Source organism: Elephantulus edwardii, unplaced genomic scaffold (genome assembly GCF_000299155.1).
Source record: "Elephantulus edwardii isolate Elephantulus edwardi_28Jun2011 unplaced genomic scaffold, EleEdw1.0 scaffold00075, whole genome shotgun sequence".
Classification (NCBI taxonomy): domain Eukaryota; kingdom Metazoa; phylum Chordata; class Mammalia; order Macroscelidea; family Macroscelididae; genus Elephantulus; species Elephantulus edwardii.
The window spans coordinates 11,988,125-12,009,711 of NW_006399825.1; the positions used below are offsets into that span (position 1 = coordinate 11,988,125).

Sequence of the window (21,587 nt, forward strand, 5' to 3'; positions counted from 1 at the left end):
CAAAAGAGAGCTCTGAAGCCGTGTGTCCCTTAGTCATTGGAATCTCATTGGCTATGCATGGCTGGAGTTTTAATGCATGATTATAATTATGCAATCAATGAATATGCATGACTACATCATGCCTCCCTCTCTCCTGATATTAGTTTACCAATTGTAGAGCTTGGAGAGGGACATCATTCTAGGAAAGGTGAAAGGTCAGTGAAAGAGAGGAAGGCTCTTAACAAGATGGCTTGGCAACGTGACTGCTGCACTGGGCTCAAGCATGCCAGAGCTGATGAGGCAGGCAGGCTTCAGATATGTTGTTTATAGGGTCACTGTGAGTCGTACTGACTTGAAAGCACCTGACAACAACAGTAGCCCCTTCTTGTCTAAATATTTTAGAAAAACAACACCTTACTCATTTGGGTGATTTTCCAGAAACCAGACAAAGGCCAAACTTAATTTTTTGTCTTAGAACCAGTGTTGTTGTTTTTATTGTTGTTCTTTATTACTGTAAAGTTAATATCTCTTCCCCTCTGTGTACAGGGTAGAACTGTCTGTAGGGTTTTTAAGGCAGTGACCTTTCAGAAGCAAATTGCCAGTCCCATGGTGAAAGGCATCTCTGGGTGAGTTCAAACCACTAGATTTTTCATTAGTAGAAAAGAGGGTTTAAAACTGCAGTGGAGAAGAGTGGTCTTCAAGTGATGCCCCTGAACATTTTGCTCAGAATTGGTTGACAGCAAATGAAGAGATTAGTATATTGTTAATGGAGTCCCTGGATGATGCAAATGGCTATTAAGTAAGCTGCTTGGTTGAAACCCAAAGGTCGACATTTCAAATTTACCCAGAGGTATCTCAGAAGAGAAACTTAGTAATCTCCTGCAACAGTTGTCATTGAAGTCTCCATGAAACAGAATTCTGCTCTGACACATAGGAGTTCATCATAGGTCAGAGTCAACTCAATGGCAACAACTGATAAATATTTTCCACAGACTTACAGCAACCATATTAAAATCAAAACCATTACTGTTCAACCCTCTGTCATAAGTGAAGTGATCAGCTAAAACTGGATGTTTAGATTCAATGGCCAGTTGGAAAAAGAGCAGAAGGAGCAGAAAGAATCCTAGACAGGACTTTATTCAGGTGTGCACAGACTGCGGAGAAGAGCCCAGCCACGAAGTTTTTATAGTGTTGAGAACAAGAGTTGCCTCCTGCAGTGCTTGCAGGCTAATCACTAACCTTAACACAATATGTGCATACATGCTTAGAGTTCCATTTACCTAATAATGATCCAACAGTGGCGCCTGATCAAACATGGCAGTGGTTTGATTTAAAAGCTGCCTGTCAGGTATAGACACCACGTCACCCTACACTGTCCATCAAGTACTAGATTCAATTAACCACAGCACTCCTTTCCCCTGAGCCTTTGGGCCAGCCTTATTTCGCAACATTTATTAAATATGAGGGGCTCAGAAGGATCTCCAAGAAACTATGTACAGGCTTGTCAAAAACTACAGGTGTGTGTCCATGTGAAGATCATCTAAGTGTGGTCAGTGCTACCCATCTCACCTTTGTCCATTGTGGACTATTGTTGATACTGTTGCTAGCATTTACTTTGCCATGACCACAAAAGAAAAAAAGTGGTCAAACTAAGCTACAAACCCAGGCACACTGTCTCCCTACACCATTCTTGTGTTTCAGAGTGTTGGCAGAGCCATCAACAGCTGTTGTCTACTCTAACACTGGCCTAGTTCTCAGAGCTCCTTGATGGGGGAGAATGTCCCCTCCCAGGAAGATCTTAAAGCAGAAATAGAAATGTAAATTTCACTCATTACAACCATAATTAATTTATTGAAAGTGAATTGTTATTATTTCAGGGAGGAATGCATATTGGAATATGCTGATTATTTTAATGAACCCAAGAGCCTCTTCTGGGATGCTTCCACTGTTTTATTTGCAAGCAGGTCACTGTAGATTTTCTGAGAGGGGAAGAAAAAAAAAAGATTGCTGCTCATTTTCAAGTTTTGCTTTATTAAAAATGCAAAAGAAAATGTGTGTTGTATAATGTATTTGGGGAGATGATGAGAAGATATCTTTGTTGAGGACAAAGCCTGCCACTGTCTGTTCTCAGTCCTCTGTTCTCCTTCTAGGCCTACAGATGTCAGCTATGAGGACCAGATTGTGTAGGTGTAGTGTACAGGTATTGTCTCTAGTGCAGTCATTATATTGACATCCAGAATCATTCATTTAAGTCCCTTCCCCGACAATACACAGTAAACACATCTTTAATCTCACACATTGTAGGAAAAGCTTCCAGAATTGGGAATTATGGTAACTTTTCTTGACATGCTATGGAGGATGAGTTTTCATTGTTCGTATTACTGAATTATAGAAATATCACCAACGCTGACATTCCTACCTGGTGGCTGGAGGGAAAAACAGGCCCTGCATGAATATTTTTATTTTCCTCATCCTCTATGAATTAGTAATGATCTGTGTTCATTTCTGGTTGATGCTCTAACAATTTACCACAAACATGGTGGATAAAACCAATATAATTTTACTTTCTTACCATCCTGGAGGCCCAAAATTCACGGCCAGTTTCACCAGGCTGAAGTCAAAGTCTGAGCAAGAAAGGCTGTGTTTCCTCCAATATTCTAAGGGAGAATTCCTGCCCCTGATTTCCCCCTGATCAACAATTTTCCTTGGATTTTGGCTCTCTTCTCATCATCAGTATGCACCTCTCCAGTCTCTCCCACCACCATCCCATCACTGAAGACCGATGGTGTGCCAGGCACCGGGCCATGGATTGGGCTGCTGCTTGTTGTTATGTGCCGTTGAGTTGCCCACAACTCATAGTGACCCTATAGAAAATGGCTCTGAAACCTGCCCTATTCTAAGGCAGTCTCACTGATTCTATTATTCACACCCACATTACGCCAGTTATTGTGTCAATCCATCTCATCCTGGGTCTTCCTCTCCTGTGCTGTCCCTTCACCCTTCTAAGCATGATGTCCTTCTTCAAGGTCTGGTCCCGCTTGACCACATAGCCAAAGAATGTGAGAGCTTCAAAATCCTTGCCTCAAAGGAGAAAAGATTGAGCTCAGGCAGGGTGAAGTTGGTGAATTACGTTTGCTTTCATGAGGCTTAAGGTTTTATTTGTTGTTGTTGTTGTTATGTGCCGTCAAGTTGCCTGAGACTCATAGATACTCTATATACCATAGCCCTAAACCCTACTCTATCCCTCGCCAATGTTGTCTCTGACACTCCTATTCCCATTACCCCAGTGACTGAATCAATCCATCTCATCAAGGATCTTCCTCTCCTGCACCGTCCTAGTACCCTTCCAAGCATGATATCCCTCTCCAAGGACTGATCCCACCTTGCAATATGTCCAGAGTATTTCAGACAGAGCTTCAGAATCCTTGCCTCCAAGGAGCAGCTTGGCTCCACCCTCTCCAGGACAAACTTGTTTGTTCTCCTAGCAGTCCATTGTATATTCAATACTCTTCTCCAGCACCACAGCTCAAAGGCATCAACTCTCCTTCTATAATCCCTAGCCTTTGTCTAGATCTCTGATGCATAGCAAGTAATTGCAGAGACCATGGCCTGTATCAGGTGCACCTTAGTCTCCAGATTGACATCGTTCCTCTTCAGTACTTTGGAGAGGTCTTTGACAGCAGACTTTGCCAATGCAATATTTCTTTTTGTTTCCTGGCTGCTGGTACCATGAGCATTGATTGTAGAGCCAAGCAAACTGAAGCTGTCAAAAATCTCAGTCTCTCCATCATTTATCCTAATGCTGCCAATTGGCCCAGTGGTGAGAATCTTTTTTTTTTCTTGATGTTGATTGAGTTTCAATCCATACTGAAAGCTGCAGTCCTTGACCTTCTGCAGCAAGCATTTCAGGTCCTCCTCAATTTCAGCAATCAGGGTTGTGTCATCTGCATAACGCAGATTGTTGATGAGTCTACCTCCAATCTTGATGCCACACTTCTCCTCATAGAGCCCAGCCTCCAAGATAATTTTTTCCTCATGTAGATTGAAAAGATATGGAGATAGGACACATCCTTGATGCACACTTTTCCCAATTTTGAACCATGCAGTGTTTCCTTGCTCGGTTCTGACGACTGCCTCCGGGTCAAAGTATAGGTTTTGCATACGTTCAATGAAGTGTTCTGTGATTCCCATTCTTCCCAGAGCTAGCCACAGTTTGTTGTGATCTATACATTAAAATGCCTTAGCATAATCAATGAAACAAAGACATTCATCTGGGACTCTCTGCTTTCAGCCAAGATCCATCTGACATTAAATATAGTATCCCTAGTGTCATGGCCTCTTCTAAATCCAGCCTGCACTCCTGGCACGTCTCTGTTCATGTTCTGTTCCAGTCATATTTGGATAATCTTCAACAGAATTTTGCTTGCATGTGCTATCAGTGATACTGTTCGATAATTTCCACACTCTGATAACTTTTCTTTGGAATGGGAACAAATACAAATCTCTTCCAGGCAGTTGGCCAAGTGGTTGGCCTCCAAATTTCTTGGCATAAATTGATGAGCACATCCAGGGCAGCATCTGTTTGTTGAAATATGTCAATCAGTATGCCATCAGTTTCTGGGACCTTGTTTTTTGACAATTCTTTCAGACCAGCTTGAACTTCTTCCTTCCTCACCACAGACTCTTTCTTGCTCATATGTTGTATCCTGAAATTCTTCTGTGTCCACCAATTCCTTTTGGTATAATGACTTTGTATACTCTTTCCATCTTCTTTTAATGCTTCCTGGATCATTTTATATTCTCTCCAAAGCGTCCTTAGGTATTGCAACTTGAGGTTTGAATTTGTTCTTCAGTTCCTTTAGCTTAAGAAATGCTGAGTTCAGCCCTTTTGATTTTCTGACTCCAGCTCCTTGCACATTTGATTGTAACACTTTACTTTGTCTTCCCATGCTGCCCTCTGGAATCTTCTGTTCAACTCTTTAATACCTTGATTTTTTCCCTTTCCCAGAAGCCCATAGGTCAAGGCCACCTTCAAATCTTGAGACCCGAGGGCCTTCAGAAGACAACATTATAGACCAAATCTCTAAGATTAACCTCCTCTGGAAAATTCATGTAGCATAAACTGAGGAGAAGACTCCCTAAGGCACAAGAAGCCAATCCTGGAACAGAAGTTCAAAACTCCTGAAATCAAGAGATACTACTTTTAGAGGAGGAAACTGCCAGCAGCTTGAGGCATTAGGAATCACAGAAGCCCAGAATGATTGACATATGGGCTGGAGAGGGGAGATTGTTGTTAAATGGAATAGGTGGGAGTAGTTGTAAATGCTGGTGGAGCAGGGAAAGGGGTGGCTCAGAACACACCTGGCAAGGGGGGAACAACACAGAATCTATTGGTTTTTTCTACTACTAGGAAATATCTTTAATCTGCTCTTCTCTGTAAAATGCTTGTGTGTCAGATAATGTTTTAAATCTGAGAAATCAAATTAAGACAGATTAGGAAGAAGGATTGGCCATTCACTTCTGAAAAAGCAGGCCTTTGAAAACCCTATATAAAACAAGCACACTTAGACTAGCAGATATGGCAAGTGAGGCTGAGCCCTCAAGTATAGAAACACATAGGAGGAGGAACAGCTGTAAGCAGACACGAGTGATTGGAACATGCAATGTAAGAACCATGAATGCAGGAAAATTGGATATTGTTAAGGAAGAAGTGGAACGCATAAATTTCGACATATTAGGTGTTGGCGAAATGAGATGGACTGGTGTGGGACATTTTGAGTCAGAGAATCCTATGATCTACTATGCTGGAGACAAAAAGGTGAGGAAAAACAGGGTTGCTTTCATAGTAAAAAATGTCATTTCTAGATCCATCTTGAAATACAGTGTTGTGAGGGACAGAATAATATCCATACCCATTGAAGGAAGTCTAGTAAATATCACCATCATTCAAATATATGCACCAACAACCAGAGCCAACGAGGAGGAAATAGGAGCTTTCTACCAACATTTGCAGTCAGAGATTGATCAAACATGCAATCAAGATGCATTATTAATAATGGGTGCCTGGAATGCAAAAGTTGGGATAGAGAGGAAGGATCAGCAGTGGGAAAACATGGACTTGGTGACAGAAATGAAGCAGGAAATATAATGATAGAATTTTGCACATTCAATGATTTATTGATTGCAAATACATTTTATAAGAAACACAAACACAGGCTATATACATGGATTTCACCTGATGATATGCATAGGAATCAGATGGAGAAAGAATCGCTGGAGAAGCTCAATGTCAATTGTGAGAACTAGGCCAGGTGCTGACTGTGGAACAGATCACCAACTCCTCATATACAAGTCCAAACTGAAGCTGAGGATAATGAAATCAAGTTCACAGGAACCAAATTTGCCCTTGAGTCTATCCCTCCTGAATTTCAAAACCATCTCAGGAACTGTTTTGAGGCCTTGGGCATTAATGAACAAAGACCCGATGAGCTGTGGGAAGATATCAAGAATATCGTCCAGGACAGTGCAATCATAGAGGGGCACAGTTCAAATCCACCAGATGTCCACCCGGAGAAGGAAGGACAATCTTCATCTGTACCAGTCAAATCCGATTTGATGGTACATACCCAAAAATAATAAAATAATTTTTTTAAAAAAATTAAAAAGAAAAAGAGTGTCATCCAGGAAGAATGGAAAAGGTCATTACAAAGACGGAGGAGGAGGCAAAGACCAAGATGGATGTCAGAAGAAACTCTAAGGTCTTATAAACATAGAAAAGTAAATGGGGAAAAAAAATCAAGTAGTATTGCAGCTAAGAGGAAAATAAGACAGATTACTATAATGAAGATATGGGGCTAGAATAGGTGGTCTGAGCAGCAGAAATGCTGCACATGGCAGAGCTGAGACATCTGCAGGTGAACATGGGGACAGAGAGTTTCAGGCAGCAAATAGCACTTCTCTGCTCGTGAAAAAGCTTGTCAGTTCAAACCCACCAGCCCTTCGGCAGAAGAAAGATGTGACAGTCTGTTTCCATCAAGATAAGAGTTTGAGAAACCCTGTTGGGTGATCTATTCTCTCCAAAAGTTTGCTCATGAATTGGAATTAACCTGATGACAATTTTTTGTTTTGTTTTTCAATCAAGCTTGAAGCAAAGGAAGCCACAGGATTGTAGCTTAATAACAAAGGATAAGAATGACATTAACTGAAGTCACAGAGGAAGCAATATCCAATTAGATATCCTCATAAGTCATAATAAGTAAGACTTGGAATTGTTATTGCAAGCAGAGCAGCAGTTAAGAATTTGCTGTTTTAAATAAGGACATCCAGGACACCATGTAAAGAAAGGATCCTCACTGCAAGGAGATACCTAGTGTATTTTTCCTTCTCCCTCTACCATGTGTGCTGCCTTTCTGCTATTAGAGGGAGCTATGAATAAGCTGTACACTTCAGGGAGTGATGGAAGGAATCACATGATGTTCTCGCACCTCTAGATTTTCTCATAAAGCGTGGGCTACTAGAATCCCTACTAACCATAACCAAAACACTAATCCCTCCCTTCTTTTCAACACTACAAATTCTGTGTTCAAGTTATGTCTCCAATAAAAGGCCTTCTATAGATAGTTTCAACAGTTAAAGGATCACCTATGTTAATTATAGCAAAAAGCTAGAGCAAAGGGCCACCAAGAAGACTAAACAAGAGAGAACCAGTGGAGTAATGGAATTCTTGCTGTAGTCAGAGCTAAGAAAGAGCATGCAACAGAGTATGTCTGGAGTGGTCTGTTGAGATTATGGAGGAACAAATACTTGTAAGGAAGAATTTTGAACATGAAATTCCATTGGAAAAAAAATATTCATTACTCATCATCTCAAAAAGGAAACTCTTCATTGGTAATGTTCAATACCATGTATATGTATCCTATGCTCTTGCATACATACATGTGATATAATAGGCCCTTCCTCACAGCCTCACTATTCTTTGATTTAAGCCTGGCATTGTGGTAGAATACTTTCTCATTGCGATGCAGTGAAACAGGAATAGTGACATTCCTGATGGCAATCTTGTTCACCAATTAGCCAATTGCTCTTTGAAAGATTTGCTGTGGACACAGTGGACACCATCTGATAAGTCGATGGAGACAGTGCTTTAAGGTTGGCGTTACCTGTTTTTATATTTCATCTTGTGTGGGTTTGGCGAGACAAGGAGGGACAAAGGACAAGGATACTCTTTGGCATTGGTTCACTTCATGCCTGGTCTTCTATTAAGGAAGACCCCATTGGATCCCTTTTTGGAAGCAAAAGGGAAACTTTGGTTTGCAAATTTGATAGAGTCATTTCTTCCACCTGCCTCTCAGATGTACCTTTTCATTTCATCAAAGCTAGCACAGTTGTTACTACATGATAGTCTCAGCTTATGACCAGCAAGCCAGTTCCAGCTATCAGGTTTCTGAGGGTGTAAATTTTTACAGGAGACTGGCTGTCTTTCTCCCAAGGAACCACTGGTGGTTTCAGACCACAGGAGACGAACAGCCTTTTGATTAACAGCTCACTGTGAACTATTCCACCAGAACTCCTTTTACTACATGGAAAGCCATCACTAAGTGACTGAAATAGAATTGTCTGTGAGACTCCATTTCCCTCTCCCCCACCTTTTTTCTGTACTTGTAGAACATTCTGTTTGGTGTTTCAAGGACAGAGCCACATCTAAAAAAGGCCAAAATTGCAATTCTAAACAAACGCTTCAGAAAATAATATAGTTGAATAAAATTTTCAATACATATCATCACCTATCAAAGCTTCATCTCACATATTTTAGGCTTCTATTTAGGGGAGGCTTTTCCTTGGAAAGGTAGATACATCATGCTTGGAAAGGTAGAGGGTCATCAAAAGAAAGAAAAGACCCTCAGCCAGAATGAGCGGCACAGTGACTGCTGCAATGGGCTCAAATATGTCAATAATGATGAAGATGGCGCAGGATAGGACACGGTTCAGATGTGTTGCCTATAGGGCTGCGAGGGGCCATACTTGACTTAATGGCACATAACTACAACAACAACGTCTAAAACAAAACAAAACAACAACTGTACGTTTCACTCTATTTAAAACATTCCTCCAAGGAACCTAACTTTTTAGAATAAGTGTCGCCTCAGTGTTGACTGGATGGAAATGCCAGGTGTAAGATTTATACTTATCCCAGTCTCAGATGCAGGTATGGAAACCTAAGGTGATTCCCCTAGGCCCTGTGGAGGTGGGTAGCGTGATCCAGAGCTCTTGTTAAACCAATGGATTATTATCAAAAAGAATCTGAATAACCTGGAGCTGGCTGTTCAGGGCCCTGGGAAGTCTGGCATTTATAGCTAAAGGAAAGAAAAAGAAAAAAAATAAAATAAAATAACCCAGCAAAGGAAACTGAGCAGCACACATTGTGTGGATGACCATGTTCCAATGCTTCAGCATATTTTTATGTCAATCCGCTTGAGATGGCAAAGATCATCAACACATTCAGAAGAGAACTGGCCAGGTGTGACATTCAGGTGACAAAAATGGAAGGAAAAGAAGAGTTGAAAGGAAATGTAGCTAATTTCCACTTATTCTCCATCTTTTTCCTGTTTCTTTCCCAGGAAATTTATGTAAACTTAGAATACTCAAAACAGTCAGCCTAAGTGATTTATCTCCATTATTTTCCATATACTATACCATGTATTATGTCAAAGATGTGTCATTTATTTTTGCAAATATAACCCTGAAGATCCCTAAGATTGGAAAAAATATCTCTAATCCAGATAATTTTAGTACTGAGTAAGTGTTTTTCTCTTTGCTTACCACTTTGACACCAGGACTGGGTATACAGGATATATAAAATTCAACAAGCCTGTTGGTTTGTTGTTGTTGTTGTCTTTTGTTTGTTTGTTTGTTTGTTTTTATGTGAGTATCAATAACTATAGGAATAAGATTGCAGGCAACAAGCATTCTTCGAACCCACAGAGTCCACTCAGGACAGATGATTACAACTCCTTCTTCACTTCTTCAGGATTGATTTGGACAGCAGGTTAGGGAGGGAGCATCTTCAATACTTTCACTTTCTATACTTTCAACACTTTCTGTAGGAACCTTAGCTATAGAATTGCTCTGTAGATACTATGCATTATCAGAAAAGATAGTAAGCACTTTTTGTATGGATCCCCACCCCCCCTTTGGGGCTAATTTCCCAATGAAAGCTCAAGATGTTTACTAAGCATTTCTGAGAAATTTGTCCACATTTAGGAGAATACAAATTACAGGAACTCAGTGCATTAGGAATGAAGAAGGTTTAATGCATCTGGGAAAGGTATAAATTTAGGGAAAATGTATATTGCAAAAATATGAGAGCTTTGCTAAATGGCAATTCTCTAAATGATAGTATTTCGTAGCAGTGGGAAGGTAGTAAAGAATCTTGCCAATTTACATTGTAAAAATACAACAGGTAAGAATGGGAAATGACTGTCATGACTTTAGAATATAAAATAACTCAGCACCAAATAGATTTTTAAAAAATTAACACTGGAAAATGTGGATGATTCTGGGTCATTTGAAATATGAAAATCATTTCTGTGGGCATCCCAACTAGCCAGAGAACCAGTTCACTTTGTTGGGATCTCCAGACCTGGAAGGCTAAGACCACTTTGACCATGAGAGGTTTCTCAAACTATGCTGCTTTGTCCTCCATCAACATTCAAGATTTGGAGAAAATAAGCACCAAATGCCCTTTGCTTCATGACATTTAGTATACCAGGCACACTAGTCTTCTAAGTTAAGGCGCCCTCGTGGCAGACTGTATTACAAAGTAGGTTGTTAACTGAAAGGTCAACTGTTCAAATTCACCAATCACTCTGAGGAAGAAGATTAAGCACAGTTTTCCCATAAAGATTTACAACCTCAGAAGGGTTGAAGGGTGAAAAGTCACCAGGAGTCAGAACCAGTTCAGAGTAGTGGCTTGGATGTTTTCGTTATCCATTCAAGATGCTGTATTGAGGTCTAGCATTAATTCCACACACCAGGAGTGACTCAATGTGTGATTTGTGTGTAGAAAGAGAAGTTGTTGTTGTTGTTTGGTGCTGTCGGGTTGTAGATGACTCATAGTGACCCTGTGAACGAACAGCCTGAGCACTGTTGGTACATAGAGTGTCCGGAGGCAAGCCATTTCGGAAGTGGATGCAGCTCCTGCTTCCAGGCTCGGGAAGCTCCAGCCAACACTGTCCACCATGGGTGCCCATTACCACGATAGGCACATCACTGTCAGAGGCTTCAGCATGACAGCAACCATGAGTTACCTCTGTACAGCAACACACAGACCAGTGCTATACCGCCTAGAAGAATGTTTGACAAGAAAACAGTTTGAATCTGGCCGAGGGCCGTAGATGAAAATCACCCACCTTTGGCTTGGTAGCATAACTTCCTTTCCACTAGGCCAACGTAGCTCTCTTCTTAGAGAAAAGCTTGAATAAATTGCCTATTTTCATTTCATAAAATGCCTGCTCTAAAATAGAGAATTATGATAGCCTAGTGGTAAGAAGCTGTGTTGCAATCCCAAAGGCCTGCAGTTTGAATCCACCAGCTGCTTTGCTGGAAAAAAAACGGGCAGTCTCCTTCTGTGCAGTTAAGTGCCTCTGCGTAGCTGCTAAGGGTTGGTTCCGACTCAATGGTATACAACAACAGCATTTTAAATTAGCATTTAATTATACTAACTTTAAGGGTGAATTAGTATTAAGGAGTTTGTGAACCAATCTTTGCAAAAACATACTTATTTCTTTATTGTAAGAGAAGGGAGATAGTATTTCATCAATCTCATTCCCTAACTACACATCATAACAGTAATACTGATGTAGATGTAAAAAAAAAAAAAAACAAACCAACCAACCACCTGTAATTGCGCTTGACTAGATATATAGCTTACAGCTTTGAAACAAAATTTATAAGAAAAATCTGGCGAAGCTGTGCTTGTTCGCTTGAAATAAAAAGGATAATTGTAGTGACCTAATTGCAGTTTCTATTGTAAAAGCAGACATGATAGCGGGGAAAATTATCCCTACTGTCAAAAAAGAAAGCTGTTCAGCAGGTAGTTCCTAATCTCTTTTAATGACACGGCTTCTTTTACCCCGTCTCCCTCCACTGAAAACCTCTTCTGACCTCAGCTACTCTCACCACGACAGGTAGCACATCTCCTCTGCTGCTGCCTCTTCATCTCTTGCTCTGTCATTTAGACTCACACAGTAGTGACAAAAAGAATTGCAGTGTCTACATCTTCCCAGCACAAGTCAGAGCAGTCAGAACTGTATTGTTACCTCATCCTGCGGGAGACAAAATTAGTCACAAAATAACCTGCACTAGCAACAACATTTTATACAACTTTGTAGGTAAGGTATAAAGTGTGCAACATTCACCAGTGATTATTAAGTCAATCATGAAAGGCAAGTGACAAACCCAGAAAATACGTATACACCTTACATCACTAAGGGCTAATATTGCTACTATACAAAGTTCTTTGAAATATCAAGGGAAATGGGAGGAGGAGAAATGTCCAAATCTGATAGCAAAACCCAGAAAAGATACAGATAACTCACACAGAAAAGGAAATGAAAATGGCCCTTAAATATATGAAAAGATACTTCGCAACACATAATAAGAGACAGACTAATTAAAACTTCACTGGAATATCTCTGCTCACCTATAGTTATCAAATATCCTAAAATTGTACCCAGTATTCTCTTGGTGAGACTGGGAAGAAATATAGGTTGATAATGCAATTATGACCACCATGGAAGAAAATTATTCAGAACATAAAAAAAGAAGTTTATCTACGATTCTCCTTTACCCAATAATTCTACTTCTATGAATTCGTCCCAAAGGCACAATGGCAGAAATGTGGACTGACTTTTGCATAAGGTTTTTCATTAGGCCAGTATTTTAATAGCAAAAGTTACACAAATTCCCATGAGTACTTGAATCATGAAATAAACAATAGAATATCCACACAGTAGACTATGTAGTTTTTATGAAAATGAGAAAATTGTTACTTTATAAAGAGCTTTATAAGAAATAAAAGTCTTTGTTTTATAAAAAATAATAAAAAATTTCTAATATCTTTTCTTTTTTTATTCTTTTTAATTTTTTAAAATTTTCTACTAGTTTATTTACAAAATTCAAATAAAAATTTGAACAAATTCTCTAAATTTCTAGAAAATCTCTTCTGATATCAATTTGGATTGTTTTCTTTCCTGTCTGTAAGGTGCTCCCACAACTCATCTGGTTTTCAATCATTTGTGGTCAGTATTTCAAACTATTCTTCCCAGCCACCCCCAGCCTGTTTTTAAGATTACTTTTAAATTCAGATGGGATAGACTCAAGATTAAATTTTGGTTCTATGAACTTATTTTTATTTCCTTCAGCCTCAATCTGAACTTGGATATGAGTAATGGTGGGTCTATGCGAGAGCCAGCATCTAGCCTCATTTTCACTGCTGATACAGAACTTCTCCAGTTTCCTTCCACAGCTGTAATCATTCTGATTCCTATGTAGTCCACCTGGTGAGGTCTGTGTGTAAGATCAATGTTTATGTTTTTTTAAAAAAAGTATTTGTAATGAATAAACCATTGAGTGTACAAAATTTGATCACTCCATTTCCAGCCTAAATTCTGTCACTAACTATATATTCCTGTTTTTACATTCCAGCTACCAGTTATCAGTAATGCATCTTGATTGCATGTTTGATCAATTTCAAACTGTAAAGATAGGTAAAAATGCTCAATTTTCTCCTCTTAGGCTTATCTGTTAGTGCACATATTTGAATAATAGTCATATTAAGAGCACTTCCTTGTATATGTGTGGATAGTATCCTATCACAAAATACTGAGAAGGATTAGTGTCAGTTCAAAGACTTAGGTGTGCCTGATTCAACACCTGTTTTTTTCAATCACTTGTTATGCGTCTGAGAGCTGGACAGTGAATATGGTTGACAGAAGAAGAATTGATGCCTTTGAACTGTGGTGTTGAAGAGTACTAACTGTCCTATGGCCTTCCAAATCTACAAATAGATGTTTCTTGGGGAAAATGCAGCCAGAGGGCTCCATGGATGTAACGATGACAAAGCTATGTATGTCTCATAAACTAGGCTGTTCCTTGGAGAAGGACATCATGCTTGGAAAAGTGGAGAGTTGGCAGAAGACAGGAAGACTCTAAATGAGATGAATTGATAGAGTGACTGTACCAGTGAGCCAACCTATGTCAAGGAATGATGAGGATGGCCCAGGATAGGCCCAAATTCCCATCTGTTATTTAGAGGGTTGCTATGAGTCGTACTCAATGGTACCAAACAATTCCAGATATTCTATGTGGAAAACCAGAGTGTACAAAAAGACAAATACTGCATGCTACCTTTTGCAGAAAGAAAAAAGAATATAAGTGTATAAATATGTCTACTTTTATTTGTAAAATAAGCAAGTATGATTACTTACTTAGAATGAAGAATACAGGCATGAGAGCTATAGATGAACAGAAGATGAGAAACTGAATTAGGTTGTAGATTTGAGATTAGAAACAAAATCATCTTATATGCTTTACAAATAAGATTAAATAAAAAGAAAAAAGCAATTCCTGAAAAATTTAAAGGAAACCAAAATAAATGATCTAACTGTAAAATAGATTTCAAAACCACTCAAGAAAGAAAAGTAACCCAAGTGATGTTAAAGCAAAACATTTTTACTCCCCTTATTGTTCTTGTTGTTATATACCATCAAATCGCCTGCGGTTCATAGTGACCCTACGTACAACAGCCCTGAAGGCTGCCCTGACCTGAGCCAATCTCACTGACTCACCTACTCCAATTGCCCTCTCATCTGAAGTCTATCTCTCCTGTGCTGTCCCTCTACCCTTCTGAGCATGATGTCCTTCTCCAAGGATCAGTGCCTCCTGGCCATATGCCCAAGGTCTGTGAGCTGGAACTTCAAAATCCTCGCCTCCAAAGAGAAACTTGGTTTCATCCTCTCCAATACTGACCTATTTTCCTGGCAGTCCATGGTATGTTCAAGACTCTTCTCTACTTAGAGAGATACAGTCTAATGAAACGTAGAGCTATGATAAACTCTTTTTTTATTGTTTCTGTGGGTTTTTTGGGGGGATAGACTCTCAAATGCTGTACAGCAATCTGTTAGTAATACTGTTTTAATAATTTAAAATCATTTGATAATACCAATAAATTATTATGCCAATATTAGTGAGAACCAAGATTTTCCATGTAAAGGAAAAGAAAAACTTTTTAATTTTTTAAAATAGAAATTCTGTAATGCTGAGGTCTGAAATATCAGTATTGAACTCATGATTGATTATTTTTTCTGAAAATGTGTATTTTCGATTCGAGCCACATGGCAGTGAGTTTAGTTGACTATTAGAAAAAATGAAAACAATGATAACCCAACGGCATTAAGTACTATTTAAAGGGGTGATTTACTCTCTAGATAATATCCCTCATTAGAAAGAAATAGATTTTCTTTGATAAATGGCTGATCCTAAGTTTGCAGCAGGAAATATTCAACACACACCTGGAACAACTTATTTATCAGAAAAGAAGGAAGCTCTCACACCAAAAGGACAAAAGCACCAAATTTTTTTTAAAAAGTGTCTATTGGCTATTGCTCATCCTTCTCCTTTGGAGCAGCTGGTGGATTCAAACCACAAGCCTTTGGGATTGCAGTGCAGCTTCTTGCCACCACGTCACCAGTGTTCCCTAAATTTGGGACAAACTATGTGACCTCTATGAACTTTGATAAATGGCGATAAAAGCTTCAAGCCTTTTGTTCAGAGTCACTATGAGTCATGCTCAACTTGACAGCAATCAACAACAACAACGTGAAATATAATGAATAACGAATGCAAATGATTGAGACACTTAAGCATATATATTTAGATAATTTCAATTCACCTCCCCTCCCTCAAGAAAGATACCTAACCACTTATTTGTCACTCTGGAAGTATCTAGTGCACTAAATCCTTCCTCTAAAAATCAATAGTTAAAAAGAAATAAGTATGTATTCTACATTCCCTGTACTAGATACATTTCAGATTAGTACAAAAAAGGAAATTTAAATTGTTGAGGGAATTTTTTTCTTTTCAAAAGAACTTAATAAATGTAGAAGGAATAATGAATTTCAAAACCAATTTGCAAGCTGTAATGAAATAATTTGGGCAATAATCATCAACTGAGCAAATGATTAAATGAAAGATTGATAGGAAACTTGACAGTGGTGACATGAGGGTGTAAAGTAGGACAAACACATCATGTGCCTCTTGAAGTGACACAATGTGAAGCATATATACCTTCAGAAAGTTGTATTAGATTCTTGGGGCTGTGGTGATACACTGTCATGTATTCATTGTTATTCAGTGATATTATTGTTAGGTGCCCACTCCAAGCAATCCCTGTGGAAACCAGATCAGAGCCTTGCCCTATCCTGCACCATCCTTCATGAATTTTTTATACACTCCACCCATTGTTAAGTCATTGTATCATTCTATCTTGTTGAAGGTCTTCCACTTTGTCTTACCCTCCACCTTTCCTAGTATGATGTCTTTTTTTCTAGGACCAGCCTCTCCTGATAATATGTCCCAAGTGTGTGAGACTAAGTTTCACAATCCTTCCCTCTCAGGAGCACCCTGGTTATCCTCCCTCTCTCTACTACAGACCGTTTGCTTTTTTAAAAAAATAAATTTTTATTTTATACTGGTTTACTTAGAAAGTTCATATACATTGTTTTTTACACTGGATCTTTCCCATTTCCTTTACCCACTCCTCTCTCTATCCATCAAATTGTGTGACCCTATGATTCCCCCACCCCTCACCCCACCCATCCTCACCCCTCTGCTACCTCCCTATTCTCCTTGGATCCTCATACACATTCCACAATAATGGTCTTATGCAGTATTTGTCCTTATGGCACTGAGTTAGTTCACTTAGCATGGTGCTCTCCAGTCCCTCCCAAGTTAGGCAGGCATTTACAAAATCATTGGGTTATGGCAGAAAATGTGAGATTTAAACACTCAGTCAATGTTAGAGATTAACAAACCTTTTATTACATGCAGGTAAGAATTGTCAGCTATTTCCCAACCCGTTCTGACCCTGAGGAGAAGCAAAGATTGGGTTTATATACAAAAATTGGGATGGGGGTTACACAAATTTCATTGCGGTTGACAGTTGAGATTTCTTCAGGTTCGGAAGTCATTATTGTTTCTGACTTCTCCTGGATGTCCAAGCTCCACACCAGTTACAGGATGTATTCAGGGAGTGGTAACAAAGCTGGGCCAGCATGTACTAGGTAGGAAACATAAACCTTAGCAACACATATTATTGCCAGAATTATTAAGACATTAAAAGGCTGTCAGAAAAAAAATGGCTTCTCTACTGCTAACATATAAAATGTCTAATCTTCGTATATAAGCTTGTATTACAATTGTTCCTTCTTGTTGCATAGTATTCTATCGTGTGAATATACCATAATTTCTCAATTATTCAATTGTGGCTGGAAATTTGGGCTGTTAGTACAGACCTTTTTGTTCTTTTGGCAGCCCCTGGGATATTTGATCCTTTCCTTCAATGTACCATGATTAAAAAACATTGAGTCTTCTGTTATTCTTTATTCATTGTCCAAAATTTGATAAGAATTCTAGATTAACATAAAGTGAGGTTACATACCCAAAACTCTTATAATAATTTCATGCTGAGTCGACTGAAGCTTTCAGCAGTCATGAAATGAGTGTATAGCTACCTTGTCCAGTTTGATAGCCACTGAACACATGACCTCTGGTGATGTAGTCCACACGGAATTGTCCGGTACCCAAAGGGTGGCACTTCTCTAGGAGTTCAGATCCACCACTAAACTCATTGTTGCCGATCGCATCCAAGAAAACCACACGGGACAGCTGTACTCCTCAGTACATGGTGTTGACATGAGTCAGAATCATGTTGACCCAACAGACTGAATTTATTTACTGTTTTCCCAATTTTTAAAAAAAATAGACACTGTATCAGTTTGACTTCTAATAGATCAGAGGACTTCCAAGAGGCAATGATTATAAGAAATTAAAATCCTCACATTAAATTGGTGACTGGAGGGAGAGTCAGAGTAACACCACCACCCAATTTCTTTGACATTTCTTTCCGAAGAGTTTCGTTTGTCTCCATGTACCCTTTTGCAAAGATTGCCTTGTCCGCCTCGCCACAGAGAGACTCTACTACATAACACAATCATGATAGTTGCAAGAAATTACTATTTCACCCACTGAGTGAATAATATGAGACTGGTTACCGTAGCACCTAGTGGTGCAGAGAGGAACAAGGAAAAATTTGGTTATGTTTTGAAAAAGAAAAATGCTAGACAAAATAGTGCTTTGCATACACAGAATGTGTTTCATCTGAGCAGCTCAACATACTCACCAAGCTTAATTATTGAGTAAACCTCTAAGAAAGAGAAGAGATGAAATAAAGATCTGCTGGGCCAGATACCAGTGCTCTGAGCCTGTCAGTTTTAAAAGTCAAGCATGGTGGGATCCTCTGCCAATATTCATCTTTGTACTGAGAGGTTTCTCTTGAAGCACCCCACTTTATGAGGGAGAGCAACCATGCAAAGTCCTGCCCCCTGACTTCATTGATGGCCTTCCCTGTATTTGCAGTGGAGATCCATGCCTATCATCATCGTGCAGCAAACCTCTGATAACGGAGTCGGCACTGTCCCAGCAAAAACGTGTTTGTTGTAGAGTGAGACGAGTTATCATCTTTATAAAAAATTATTCAAAACAAACATCCACGAATCTAGGTCTAACAGGAATGGAAAGAGGACAGGCAAGGCCCCTTAACGGGTGCCCTACTGTGTAATCTTCCTTTCATCTTAATTCAAAACCCCATAGAGATTCAAGCTGTCTTTTGCAAAAATCTAAATTCTTCTAATTATTTATGTGTAGGGCATGTGGTTTTTGCCGAGTCAAAAAAGAAATGCAATAATCTTTCCTGACATTTATTTTCATCTTTGGTGGCATGAGAATAAATGTTATGCATTTCTGTTGTTACGTTCTATACCTTCAGTTGCTTCTTGTTGTTATTTTTTTTTTCTCCCCTCCCTAAAGTCTTTTCTGCTCCTCTCTACTCTAAAAAAAAAAGAGAAAGAGAGAATAGAATACATAAAATACATAAATAAAAGAGGAAAGGAAAAAAATGTTCTGCCAAAAGAGAAAATTCCTTGAAAATCATGACTTCTAACAATTTTTACAAAGGGTTTGATGTCTTGTAAAATATTCCTAGCTACCATGTGCAAACAAAGCTGTTTGGGTTTGGAGAGAATATACTGAGGGATTTTGTTGTTCCTTTTGTTGTGTACCAGTGAGTCAGAACCAAACTATAGCTAACCTTCCAAGTAGGTTTTCAGAGGCAGTAAATCAGACAAGAGGAGATTGCTTATCGTTTTCTGGCAGAGCAACCCGTGGATTTGAACTGTGTGCCTTTCAGATTGCGGCAAAGCTTCTTGCCGTTGTTTTTTTATTTTATATCCAGGCCTTGGCTGCTCCTTGGAGGCAAGGATTCTGGGGCTTCGCCTGACATACTTTGGACATGTTGTAAGGAGGGACAGGTCTTTGGAGAGGGACATCTTGCTGGGTAGAGTAGAGGGACAGCGCAGGAGGGGAAGACCCTCTATGAGGTGGATTGATTCAGTGACTGGGGTAATCGGGATGGGTGTGTCAGAGGCAATGAGATTGGCACAGGATAGAGCAGGGTTTAGGGCTGTTGTACATAGGGTCGCTATGGGTCACAAACGACTGGACGGCACATAACAACAGCAAACAACAATATCCAGGCCAGATCTTTTGCTTCTAGTCCATATTGCTCTCATATTCACTGAATCTGGGACTTCAGGTGTATTCTTTTTCTTTAGTAGCAGCTGTACCCACCTGAGCCAGTATCATCTTCATTCTTTCGCTCGGTACCTCGTGCCCCTTGTTTGCCTGGTGATGTAAGGTCACACCCTATCCTCATTAGTACTGAAAACCTCCTAAAACCCTCAGGATCACCAGTGTCCAATAACATGCCACAGTGACCTTTACATTTTAACACATAGCTGGGAATTTAGAAGAGCTGATCTAACACTTTCAAGATTAAATGTCAAATTCTCAAAATTCAGATGGCTCTGGAATCCACCTAAGTATATTTTTCTACTCTCTTTCCCAGTAGTCTATACATTGGCACTGATTAGCAGTAGCATTTTGTAATATCACTTAAGGCTCTAGAGCTGTGGAGTTCTGCCAGTAATGGTGTTTAATTCACTTATATGTGCCAATTCATCTCTGTCAGGAGCCTATTAATTTCTTCACTCTTTTACTCTGTCCGTAGCCCCTGTGTAATGAGACACAATGATCCCCATTTGTGTAACCAAAAAACTTAAAAGTCTCTTATAAATTACCACCGATCCCACTGCTTTTAGTAACCAGAAGGCCTCTGTATTTCTTTTTCATATTTAAATCAATTTTTGCAAGTTCTTTTCTTTAAAAGATTACACAGGGACTTCAAGGACCCCAAATAGTGAAATCAAAGGAAAAATATAAAAAAAAATCTGATGGATTCTTCAACACACATCCCTACCCAATGGGAGATTTTCTTACAATCACACCAAAGACATACTGTTCACACAAATATATTCCATTTACAGAGAACGTTAATGAAAATCAGCCTGTATTTCAGCAGTCAGCCCAGCTATCAGTAGGCAAAATATCAAAACACCTATTGTTTCACTATAAAGATCCTGTGGCAAAGGTTAGAGATCTAAAATGACTCCATAGACTATGCCATTGCCTTTCGGAATGAAGTGATCTTGAATAAACTGGAAAGCGACAACTCAGGTTGTTTAGGAAGAGCTACATCTATTTAGGAGACTGTTGCAGTACATTGCTGTTGTTGTTGTTGTGCTTTCGAGTCACTTGTGACTCATAACAACCCTATGTACAAGGGCCCTAAATCCTTCTCAATCCTGTGCCAACCTCACTGTCTCTGATACACTCACTCCCACCACCCCACTCACAGAATCGATTCATCTCATCGAGGGTCTTCCTCTCCTGTGCTCTCCCTCCACTCTCCCAAACATGATGTCCCTCTCCAAGGACCAGTCCCTCCTTGCAACATGTCCAAAGTATGTCTTATGAAGCTTCAGAATCCTTGTCTCCAAGGGGCATTCTGGCTTCACCCTCTCCAGGACAAACCTGTTTGCTCTCCTAGGAGTCCATGATATATTCAACACTCTTCTCCAGCACCACAGCTCAAAGGCATCAATTCTCTTTCTATCATCCCTATTCACTGTCCGACTCTCCAATGCATAGCATGCAATTGCAAAAACTGTAGCCCAGATCAGGTGCACCTTAGTCTCCAGCCTGAAGTCATTGCTCTTCAGTACTCTGGAGAGGTCTCTGACAGCTTAATTTCCCAATGCAATTCATCTCTTGATTTCCTGGCTGCTGGCACCAAGAGTGTTGACTATGGAGCCAAATAAACTAAAGCTGTTAACTATCTCAGTCTCTTCACCATCCATGCTGATGCTGCCAATTGG

General features: G+C 39.5%; 1 protein-coding gene across 3 annotated transcripts in view; it reads left to right on the top strand.

Moving 5' to 3' along the window:
- PARD3B (par-3 family cell polarity regulator beta) overlaps nucleotides 1-21,587 on the top strand; it is a 1,417,836-nt gene that overhangs the window by 1,166,828 nt on the left and 229,421 nt on the right. The gene's annotated exons all lie outside the window — the stretch shown is intronic.